This window comes from Kryptolebias marmoratus, linkage group LG1 (assembly GCF_001649575.2).
Source record: "Kryptolebias marmoratus isolate JLee-2015 linkage group LG1, ASM164957v2, whole genome shotgun sequence".
Lineage (NCBI taxonomy): Eukaryota > Metazoa > Chordata > Actinopteri > Cyprinodontiformes > Rivulidae > Kryptolebias > Kryptolebias marmoratus.
The window spans coordinates 21,699,437-21,712,313 of record NC_051430.1 but is presented as its reverse complement, the minus strand read 5'-3'; the positions used below and the strand labels follow the sequence as shown (position 1 = coordinate 21,712,313).

Genomic DNA, 12,877 nt, shown 5'->3' with positions numbered 1-12,877 from the left:
TATGCTGTTTTGTTTGCCCCCACCTATGCTCTCTTTCCCATAAATTGGACAGTAGCTGTGAATGTGATGCCTGAATTATCCCCCCCGGTGCTTTTCCATGACATTTTCCAAATGGAAATCTGAGCAGGCTGGACAGATGCATCGCTTGCAGTGCAGCAGAAGTCTGAACTGCTGCAGTCGCATTAACGCAAAAGTGATCAATGCCCGAATGACTGAAAGCCATTTCTTTAACAGATTGATGGAGCCATTTATGTAATGGCTCCATGCTGCTTGTTTTAAAATGGCTTAAGGTATTCTCTCCTTCCATCCAACAGCTGACCGATGTCTGCAGTAAGCTTACCGGCTATTCATGACTCCGCCACAGTAATCAGCAGATTTACAGTTGGAGCAGGTGTTTGTCAGCATGTTTCCATTTCTGTGGACAATTTTATTGATGGCAGTAACATGACATTTAATTGATCTCTGTGTGGGAACCTCGCTGTTTGTTTGCCCTCTCAGTTTAAGTCACTTTGTCGGGACATGTACAGTAAATAACAGAACATTTAGAGCTGGTGAAGACAAAAATCCCTTTTAAAAAAATTGTCAGATAGAGTATGTTTATATGTTTGTGTATATTTGAGTAATTATTCTTTTCTGTTGTATTGGTTTGTGAGATGGTCCTAAGTAAAGATAAATTCAATAATTGGCTGATTGATTTTAAATGGCCAATATTGGCCACTTTTGAAATCCTGGCCATTGCCCATGCCTGAACATACTTAATTAATTATCAAGTAATAAAAACAAGGTGCATTGCAGTCATACCTGGTTTTGTAACTGCTTATCTACACAAATACAGAGCTCAAAGCACACATTTAAACAAAACACAAGTTTCTGGACGTCCTCAAATGTCTGTTTGTCCATAGCAGTTTAAACAGGCTCATAGGGATTCAGTTTTCCCTCCACTAATTTCCTTTGTGCTGGCAGTCAGGATTAAAATGGATTAAAGCGTTGATGATTTGGTGTGTTTCCAAATTCCTCCATTTTTCCAAACAGTTCTCACAGTGTCACGTCAAGCGTAGGTTGCTTGAAGCATTTTTTTTCTTCTTTTTTTTTGTGAATTCAGTGACAGACAGTGGTGTGATTAGAAATGCATGACTACACTGGTGTTTTATTGGCACATTTTCTCAAGGAGGAGTTCCAGCTCTTCTATACCCTCGAAAATCTGTGTATGTATATCTTAACCAACTCTAACCAGCTAAAACCAACCCCAAATAACGCTTTAGTTTGTGTCAGTCTGTTTTGTTCCAGGTAGTAGTTACTCAAATAAAATAGAACTTAATTTGTTGCCAATTGTAAGTAGTAGATTAGCAATCATACCACTCAAACCAGTTTGTAGAATGTTTTTTGTCTTATCTGAATTCCAGCTTCTTAATGTACTTGTAGTTTCTCAACTGTCTTAAAAATAAATTATAGGGATCATAAACATATTAAACACGCACTTGTTATGTTTTATTGCTTTCTGCTCTTTGCAATTCTTGTTGCAGATCGTGGTTTCTAGCATGGATATAGAAGCCACGGCAGGGTAAACAATCTGAGCAGAAATAAAACCCAAACCACCGAAGGCATCTGTAATTTTTTTTTTCTCCTGACAGTGGTTGCAGTAGTCAGGCTTTTGAGTTCCACTTACAGTGGGTAGAGTGACTTCACACTTATCGAACACATTGTGCTGTCATTTTCTCGTTGATTCCTCCACCCACATGGACAACAGCACCAACACGCACGCTCATATGAAAGGCTTCATGCCGCTTCTGAAAGTTTTTTCCTGGAAATCTAGGAAATGGAGCAGTAGCAGTTGATGCAGGTTGGGAGAAAAAGACCATTACGCTTGATTACATAATGATTCCCCCGATGTTCTGAGACTCTACATAACAAGTCTGAGGGTGGACTTTACTTCAACAGCCTCAGCTTTAAGGGCCAGCACTTGTTAGTGAGAGCATTGACCACCTAAGGGAAGCTTTCTTTTATTTTTCTTTCCTGTTGCATCAGTTTGCCAATAGAAACCATTTTTTAGGCACAGTTTTTATTAAATATTATGGACGAGATGTTCCTCAGCTCCAGACAAAGTGATGGGTTCTTTGTCTGATCTCCAGTTCTTACGTGTCAGAGCTGTGGTTTCTTTCCTCACCTGAATGTCAAAGCCTGCAGGCAAACCCAGCACAAAGGTGCAAAGAAAAGGAATATACATACTTGTACACACATGCAAGTGTATTTAAAGTACAAACAAGTTTTTAACCACAGGTACTAATCTTCAAAATGAAAAAAGGAAGACTGGTGAGTCATCGCTTTTGCATCTCCTCGTTTAAATCTAACATTTGTTTGAGTTTCTGTGTATACCGTTGCGCTCCATTCCTCTTAAAATTATCTTTGCTTTTTATAGAGACAGAGTCTGAGAATAGCCGAGATTTCTTTTTCAGTTTAGCACAATGTCAGAAGTTCATCTTTCCAACTTTAACTGGCACCGTTTTCACACAGATGTAACAATCAGCTCACAGATCACCTCACACCCACACATCGACTTTTAAAGACTCTTTGCACATTTTAAACTCCATTTACCCTCCAAACCCATCTGCATTTGCAACACTGAGTCTTATAAAACATGTAGGGGAAATGTGAGCACTTAATGCTTCGCTTCTCTTCTCTTCTCTTCTCTTCTCTTCTCTTCTCTTCTCTTCTCTTCTCTTCTCTTCTCTTCTCTTCTCTTCTGTACTGGAAACTATTTCTTAAGTTGTATCCAACTTAAATAAAAACAGTAAAAAAAAAGTGTTTCAAAAAAGTGTAACAAATCTTAATAAAAAACAACAACAATATCCACAATATTTAGTGTTTTACAGTGGATTCTATTTGATTGACCAGATTTTGTGATTCTATTCACACTTTCCACATTGTATAGATGTAAGGTTCTATCACCTGACATAAAATCCTCTAGTACAGGGTTTCCAGTGTGCTGACAGATTTCATGTGGTAATGAAGAGGTGAAGTTAAAAGTTTGATTTTTAAATCTCATGACAGCAGATGAGGGTGGCACAGTGACTGCTGTCTGCTCCTCAACCTTTCCAGTCATATCCACTCAAACAATGCACTCTAAAAGTTAGTGACACATTCTGGTATTGTAATTTTTTAGTAAGTGGTAATAAAATGTCCTAAAAAGTTGAAATAACTTTGTAATAAACAACATATCTTTTGAGAGAGAAACGTCTAATCTTATTTGTCACAACACTAGAAAGACTGGAAGGTAATTGCCTAAATTATCACACTTCAGTATCACATTTGTACCACAGAGTTGATTTTCTTGCCATGCTTGTGATTATAAAAGTCAGTTTTCCAGTTCAATTTACAATATTTATCATTTTGACAGACAGTTTTTTTTTCCCCCAACGTACTATGGTCCTGACTTTTAAATTAAAGCCAGCCAAATTGGTTTGTCCTGACAGAAATGTTTTGTATTCAAGCTGGCTGCCCACATGAAGTATTCAATGAATTACAGTCTTTTTGAACTGCTAAAATATGAAATCCTATTTTCTAATCTTAATTGTCATCTGTCAAAAAAAAAAAAAGTAATAAAATCAGACTCAAAGCGGCAAGGCTTCAAACACTACTCACATCGTTGGGCACAGTTTGCATAGATGTGTTAGCCATTTTGCAAAAATCAACACTTTATCATTCTTAAAACACATTTAGTAGTGAGAAGCTCTTTCACTTTAAAAAATATAAAAGTTAAACATAATTACCACACTACAGCTTAAAACCGAGCTTATTTGTCCAGTTAGTACACAGGAAGTAACCTGGAAATAATAAGAGTAATATTCCAATGCAGTGTTGCAACAAGACATATTTTCTCATCACTAAAGAAGAATCTTATTGTTGCTATGGCTCATAACAGTTAGATTTAACTGTGTGAAATACAGCAACAGATAAAGGATAGTGTTAGGCTTTTCTACAACTGCCCTTGTCCTTCAAGACAATCTTATACATTTGAAGCAAGCCCGTAGAGAAGCAACTGACACAAACTCAGAATGAGTGGATGAGTCATTTATCAAACTGATTTTTGTCTGTTTTCCCCGGGACTCCATGGAGGCCTCATTAATGCATCTCCTTGTATAAAAATGGGTTCAGTCTCACCACGGGTTGGACGAGAGGTCGTCACATAATTGGTCAGAGTGGCATTGAGGAGGTGACTGGGCAGCGAGGTGGGAACATGGCCATATGTGCCTCCATCACCAACCGTGGGGCTCTTTGGCTACACATGATTTTCAGGTCACACAACCCTGACCCTATATGGGCAAAATAAGGCCTGAGGACCAGAAGTGGTCCTTTGGAGATCCCATTTTAGCCACTGAGGAGCATGCAAAAACTATTCAGTGAATCAGTTACTTCTATCATTTGTCAATGAATAAAAGAAATCAACTTATATGAGTAGTTCTGTTTCATTGAATCTTTAAATTTTGAAACAAACATTGTGTGCATCTAAATCTAGTTTTTAAACCGCCCTAAAGTTTTATTTTCCAGTTTTTTAAGGTTGAGCTCACAGAATTGAAATAAGGATTGATGCTTTAAAAAAATAAACAAAGTTATTCTAAATGTTGCACTTTTTACAAGTGAGCAGGCATCAAAATATGTTTTTCTAACAAAAATGTGTGCACCCTGCTGAAGTCCTATTAAAGATTTTTTTCTAAGCAGGGGTGTATGATCAAACCTCCTCAGCCAGGAAAATCTGCAGATAGTGAATGCTGCATGTGACAACATAAGAGAGAAATCTTTTTATGGCTCGATTTGACATCTTTTTATTCTGCAGATTTTTTTCCGTACATATAATTTTAGATAGGAGCACTGTGGAAAGTGCAACCATTGTTGAGTAGTGTTTGATTTTTGGCTGGCTTTGTGTTTATTCTTGAGTAAAGATATGATAGTTTAGAATCAGTTGGTTTTGATTTTGTAGATCAAAGATTTTGACAAATGAGCTTAAATTTTTAGTTTTGCAATCTCAAAGATTTTAAGCAAATCAGAAAAACTGTAATATGCAATAATATCTATGATAGAAAACAAATTATAACTCAGTATAAGATATAAATCATAATATTTTATTGGTTATTATGAGAATGTGTTGCACTTGTAATGGAAAGGCAGTGCATTTTTAGCTCATCTTTAATCCATTATAAGTTAGACATATTTTATTTGTGTGTGTATTTTGTAGCTGTAGTGATTACACTCCCCTTTTGTTAATTTTATTGCCATATACTAAAGGAAATATGAGCCAGTTTTCCATGTATTTAGGACAGTGTGTGTGTTTGCCGTGCAGCTGGCAGAAAGACTGTAAGCCATACCCAGAGTAAAATCATTTTACATCCTGCAAGCCTCCCTCCTAACGTGTAATTACTTCAACAGGTTAATGTCACATAAGTCCCCCCCGCAGTCCTCCTTCCTACATGCTGCTCCTTCTTCATAATTCATGCTCTTTAATAGGATTCAGGGCAGCCTGAGTAAAACAAAGCGATGTCTTGTGACTTTCTTCAGTATAGTCGCTTACATTCATTCAGAGATCTGTATTTTTTCTGGTTTCAATCCTTTTTTTTGTTCTTGTTCTTTTCCTCTTTGTCTCTGATTATTTTCACAGTTTTTGAGTCATGCTGGCAGTGCCACTTTGGAAATGGTCATCACTTTGCTCTTGACTGAAAAATCTATAAATCCACAACGCTTAAAGTCTTAGCGTTTTGTATGTGACCTTATGACTCTTGGGTAATAAATCTGGATGATTTGTAATGATTTCCTGACTTTCCACCATGTCGCACCACCATGAAGGTGATATTTGTTAAAGGTGGGACAGATCTGCACGTCCACATCAGGATTTATTGTTGTTTATAGAGATCCTGTGACTTTTATTTTATTGCCTTCATCCAGCCGAGGCATTAAATGGTTGCATTGTGTTTTCATATCAGTAAATGTAGATTGTAAACCAGAATTGTATACACATATTTAATACTATAAAGCACAGTTAATGACAGCACCACTGAAAATTAATAATTGATCATATTTGTCGGCATGCTTTATTACACAGTTGAAATGCTGTGTTTTAGTCCTTTTTATTGAAACTGCACCAAACACGAGTATTAGGCTTCAGAGCCGCATCGTGAGCACTGTTGCAGAGCTGCAAGCTTTTCCTAGAAATAAACAACCCTGAGCTGGTTTTAATGTACTTCTTTATTCATTAAGTGCAACAGCAGACTGTTTTCCCCTGAGCCTGCAATTATCTGCATATCACCGGAGGTCATCAGCGGGTCATATTATTCCTCAGAGGTACTACTAATCACATCTGAACAGACACTTGGTTCATCCAGTACTGTGATTAAAGTTCAGACTGTAGTCAGACGGTCTAGGGGGAGCCAGTCAAGCATTTTGGCTGCAACAGTGACTCGACGTTGGTGCAATGCAGGAAAAGTCTATTTTTGGAGTGTTTAAGCAACAGAGCTGACACCATGGTTAGAAACCAGGGTGCAAAGAGCATTTGATGGGCTGGATATTCATGCCATGAGAATGCATGGAAACTGTAGATGTAAAAAAACACATATGAAGCTAAAGGTTTTTCAGCATATCAATGAACCATGTATACCTAGACACTTCTTGGTATCTGCTACATCTTTTTTTTTTATTAAAAGCAATCTTGAGTATGACACATGGCAACCACAGCAGATTCAATAACAGGCAAATAAACCCAAACAGTTTGAGACATGAAGCCGCTTTTAGAAAACAAAGGGAGACAAAGGCTTGAGGACCTAAATGCAGACACGAGTGGTGACTTACTGACGATAAAGCTTAATCCTTTAATTTTCATTTCAGTTGGACAGAACACAAGTAAACACAAGAATACAGCAGTGAGGAGATAATGACAACACAAAGGCTTCAAAAAGGACTTAGGAAAGCCAGGGAGGGCACATACTGTCTGCACCGAGAGAGGTGACTGGTAAATGACGACAGGTCAGCTGGTTAGGAATGGGAGACAAGCTGAAGATGACTTAAAAAAACTAACATAACTAAATAAAATAAATTCCTTAAAATAAAACTAAAATTATTAACCGCAATAAATACATAAACAAAATCTAATTTAAACCTACAAATCTAGAACACATTAAAACTGTGACCATTGTTAAAAATATATCTGTAATTAGTATGAACCAGAACATCTAATAATTCAGAATAATTAATTTGATGTTGTTTGAAAGTTGCCTCACCTTTATCACCTTTATTAAAGCTCATTTGTGGCATTATTGAATGGTCTAATATTTTTTATTAGACAGATTTTACTGCTTTGTAAGTACATGTTGCAAAACAAAGAATTATTTAAAAGAAAGTAATTATTTCATTTAATGTAAAATGTAATAGGAAAGAATGAAATAATTGCACTGTTTAGATTCAGTGTTGGTTACACTAGCAACTCTGCAGTAGTGATAGGTTAGAACAATAATGAAATCTTACATTTAAAGTAGACTGAATGTGACTGGTGAGTAGTGAAACTTTATGACCCTCTAACTAGTACACTCTCAGAGACTCAAACATCCCAAATGCTCTCACCACTGCAGTTTGAGTGCTTCAGCTTAATTTGATGGCCCCGGTAAAAAGCTCTCACTGAGGTGTTACGCTCTAATGGCAGCTGATCGAAAACACAATGCTGGCAATTGACAGAACACTTGATAACCATGGTCATATTTAGCCTGTGACAGTTTGTGGATGAGGAGGTGGGTCACTGTGCGACCCCATTCAGTGTGTTTGTTGCCACAAAGTCAATGAGGCTGAACAAAATTTCACGAATGCTTCACTGCATGAACACTGAACACATGTTCCGCTATGTGTCCCAGAGTCAAAACAATCTGAGATTCGAAGAATCTGATAAAACTATACCATATGCCATTACAAAAAACAAAAGAGCTCACTGATTTATTTTCAACTTTAATGATATACTGTATACCATATCTGCATTAAAAAAAACTCAAGGTGAGGAAATAAATGGTTTTGGATAAAACAGCTCATAGATATGACTGTTTACCTTTCTAGAATCTGAACTTCTCAGAAATAACACACCTTGTTACTGCTGTTAAAGTCCCTTTTGGTTCATTCGAGACTGGAAATTCAAAACAAAGCATCTCCAGCGTCTGCGTAGTCAATATTTGTCGCTTGTGTCAACATGCCTTTGAATGCTGTGACGTCAATTGAGACATTCCAATGACTGTTGAACTCTGCAATTAATTCTTTTTAAATGTGTGCTTGAGTTAAACTAGAAAAAAAAACTAATATGTAACAAACAAATTAAACACTGGCTTTTATTTTGAAAAAAAAAAAAAAGAAAGACACCAAGTTTGACACAAGTAGAGGAATAAACAAGAACGGCAGGTAGTAGTAACTGTAGATTTCTGTTTGTTTTTTTTTTTTTTTTTTTAACTTTAATACAGTAAAAGTTACAATTACTCTGTGTCATGTTAATAAATGCATCACAGAGAAGAGCTGATTGTACCAACTGTTAGTAAGAGTCATCCTCACCAGATGGTGTTGGAGTGAAGACTGCCTGTGGTAATGGACCACTTTTATTTCAATACATTCCCTTCCGTACCTGCTCTCCAAAAAACTGTCTTATAAACCACTTAAAGTCATTCTCACCGTTTAAGCTGGATATTTATGATGCTTTTAGCAATGGAGAGTGGTCTATATTCCAACTGAATTTCAATTACATTTAGCAAAAACCTCCAACCATCAGATCTACTTTTATTTTCCAATCTCTCTCTCTCTCTCTTACTCTCTCTCTCTCTCACACACACACACACACACACACACACACACACGTGCACAGAAATGATGTTAGTAGTTGGAAATTCAGCTTGATAAACAAAGCCTTTGATATAACGTGAGGAAAACATGCTTGCAGTTATGTCTGTTAGCCCAAATGCCAGTTTTAGAAGCTGATTTTGATTTTTATTATACGTTGCCATGGGTGATGTCTGTGTGTCTGTGTGTGAGCGTGTGTGGTCATTTGTCTGTAGTGTTCAATGAATGAACTTCTACGACTAATTAACTTCTGTAGTGGTAGTAACTGAATGGCATTCCTAAAACACACTTTAATTACGAACTGATCGCACAAGATCTGTTTTTAAAACTGCCATTAACTATTGGGGTCAACTGTGTTTGTTGAGTTGGCCTGGACAGATTTTTATGAAACTCTCAGAAAGTAATCATTGGATACACATTCATAAAAAATTAACTTTTGCAGTTGGCTGAATTCACAGCTAATTGACGTAAGATAACACCACAATGGTTGTAACTCACTTGATTTTGTAGATTTTGAGCTAAAATTTGGTATAGTAGTGGCGGAGCATTATCACCAAAACATACATTGAAACTACACGTTGCACAATATTGTGTTTTTTAATTCTAGCATGATCGGTATTCAGTGACAAGCATTCCATGAAGAAATGCTAGGCTTTCAATATTACGAACAAATTGCCAATATAAATGCAGTACTGAGCACTTTTTAAGGCACACTTTATGACCTAATGTAATTTTTAGGAATTAAAGAACATTTATTTAATTGCTGGCTAATCTGTTTTGTATATTTAATTTCACACAATGTTTGTAAATTCTCCATGGTTTCAGGTAAGAAGTTTGATCATGCTCCTACAACTGGAGCGATCCTAGAGCTGAACTGCAAGGTACAGCAGGTAAAACTAGACTTTCCAGCGCAGTAGACAAATGTTGACTGCTTAGGAAACCAACTAAGACAAGGTTAGATCACGCATGCTGAGTTCAAATTACTTCAGTAACCGTGATGACAGATCAGTGCTTTCAGTCATGCTCAAATTTGTTCTTCTTTAGCTAATCAAAAGAAACAAAGTCAAGCATTTTTAAATAGTTTCAAAATTATAACATATTCTTAAGATAGTGACGGTCTCAAAAGTTAATTGAAATAATTCATGTGTATCCACTTTTATGTCTATACCCCTACCAGCTCCTTTTTTTTCGTTCTTATATACATCACAGTGTTACTAATAAATAAATTCCCTCCCTGCTGTCCTTTGGCCTGCACTAAAATCAAAGTGTCAGAAAAACCTCTCCACTCAACAAGTGAGTGATTTCTTACTCCTTTTTTTTTTTTTTTTGCCACTTTAGCATTCTTCACATTTTACAGAATGGCCCTTGAAGCTTCCATGTCCCCATTAGATGTGGGGATCTAATTACAAATATCTGATTTGAAGGGGGAATGAGTTAACCTTTGCTGAAATGCCACTGCATAACAATCTGTGAATGGCAAGGAGGAGGACCGGGCCTGAGGCATTTCTTCGGCAACACAAAGAGTGACAGACAGTCGTCCTGCCTCAAGGGAACAATTGCATGAGGCTCAGTTTTGTCTCGCACTCTGGAGAGACTTTATTTTCCCTAATTGAATGCAAAAGATGGAGGATTCTCATATTTATGTGCGCCACCAAATGCGTTTTGATGAGACAGACTTAATTCTTCAGATTTGCTAACGCGCAGCAGTTTCATAATGTGACTAGTTTAAAAAAAATATTGATTTCTTAGTAGGTTTTACAACATCGAGACTTGCATATTTTGCAAACAGCAGGAATGGAAGTCGCTGCAGGGTTCTGCTGGACCAGTTTTTACGAGTTAGCAGGAGAGGCCGTTCAACCGGTGTTCTCAGGACAATCGATCTGCAGAAAAATGAAGAAAAGTACTCTGCTAAATGTCAGTACACATGAAATCAATATATACCCGTTCCGCTGTGTAATCCAGCCCCTCCCCCTGATGCCCAGTTATAGAGACAGACCACTAATGTAATGGAAAAGGCCTCCTGATTCGAATATGATGGGATCTTTTGTAAATGGAAACAAGCATTGTTGTACTCTACAGGCTGGGGTCACAGGAGATCATACGTTAATACTGTTCCAGTGCTTTATTGCTGCAATTTGTTGTCATGTGTAGCTGTGTCAGGCATATATTGTTGTTTCAAGGATTTTGTGTCCTCGTGTCATGGCTGCATTTACATCATTGTTCATAAATCTTACCTTGCTATGTCGCAGCAACACTTCAATCTTCTCTTTATCTGCCCCATTGTGAAGACAATTTTTTTCTAAAGATGCTGGTAAGTATATTTAGTTCAGCCTGCTACTTCTTTCTCTCTCTCTCGCTCTGTGGTTTTTTATATAATTTATGTTTTTCTAAGTTTACTCTCATTTTCATCTTTCTTTCAGCCTAACTAGGATCGCTGATAGGTCATGACGCCTCACAAGTGTTGAGCAGAACAAGGGGGAACAGCCTTCAAAGCAGGATCTTAGATTATACAATACTACAGTGCATATATTAGAAAATACAGTGTGTACTCTTTTAACATAGCTATACACATAAATATAAAACATGTTTAACTCATAAAGTTCTGCACCCAACTTCTGTTTCTACACTGGGTGTCTACATATTTTTCTTCTTGTAAATATATTAAACAACAACTGCTTTCAATGGAACGCTCAGATTTTTTGAAGTGGGTATCTGTGAAAAAGGTTTTGAAGAGTTACTATCTTGCCCGTCGCAGATAGCTTTTTGAATGACCGTAGTTTGGATAAGAAGAGAAGATAAGGTAAGGTAAGAGAACTTTCTTGTCCATCACATTTAGCAGAGGTGGAGACTTGTCTTTGACTTCTGGCATATAAATATAACACGAGACCAATCTCAATCAAGGAGAGCACAGTACAAACAAACTTAAAAGTACTGTTTAGCCATATCGCCAAAACAACATTGTTTTACAACATCGAAAAACATAAGAACAGTTCAAAATGCATGACACATAAAAAACATAAAAAATATGTGACTATTTTGGAAAGCCCCTGTTTAGAATGGTTGCAACAGAGGGAACAACTGAATTTTTGTGCCCATTCTTCTTTGTTAGCAAGGCCATTAGTTTCCTGCCAGATGGCAGTAGCTTAAAGAATGGTTGCAGGGGTTGGGTTAAGTTGTCATAAACCCAAATATCCTTTTATTTTTTTTGTCATAGCCAGTTTATCTAAATCTAGGGGTTGCAAAATAGAGTTCCTGTTTGAAACCTTTTATAGCAGTTCATGTGAACACTGTTTTATTAACCTTCACATCACCAACAATTTTACATTAAAAAGTTCTTTGCATAGAATTCTGTGGTCATTCGAAAATGTTAATAGTGACAGCAGACGCAAGCTGTAGCCCTTCCTGTGCAGCTTGGGATGCTTTCCACAGGATTATTGGTTGACATTTTTGAGATTGGAGTTGTTTCAAGTTAGCAGCACTCCTCTTTGGTTTTGGTCCTAGTTGGACTAGCCATTAGCTCAGCAGAATTAAACTTTTTTTTCTCCAAACTGCTGACAGGGAAGACAATAATTGTCCATAATCTTTCCATTCGAGCCTACTTTCGAGGATCTGAACCATCCGTTCTTTTTTATAGTGTTTTGTTTAACCTTTAAAAAAAATTTAACTAATTTTTTGCTTCTTGAGCTGTCAACCCTGTTCTTCAACACTCTGAGTACCCCAAAAGGCACATTTCTGTCTTTATTTTTCCCACAGTTTGCTTCCTTGAACATCTTAAACTTGTGGCGGGTGTAGCTAAAGGTGCAGGGTTGCAGAGGCTGCGAGGTGGTTTGACTTTTGGCAGGAGTTGAGAAGTTGCTGACGTATATGTTAGACAGGATGTGTGCAAGAAGCAGTGCTGGATCCTGTTTTTCAGACCGCGGCAACTGGAGCCTTGGCTTCTTAATGCAAAACACACTCAGACGCAACCTCAGCGTGCTAACCCCAACCTCGCCTCCAAACATCCTTCAGTCATAAAACACACACACCCAAA

The 12,877-nt window shown here is 37.2% G+C and overlaps 1 protein-coding gene across 5 annotated transcripts in view; it reads left to right on the top strand.

Annotated features, from left to right (window-relative positions):
• Nucleotides 1-12,877, top strand: part of pde4d (phosphodiesterase 4D, cAMP-specific) — a 176,332-nt gene that overhangs the window by 112,501 nt on the left and 50,954 nt on the right. The window lies entirely within an intron of this gene.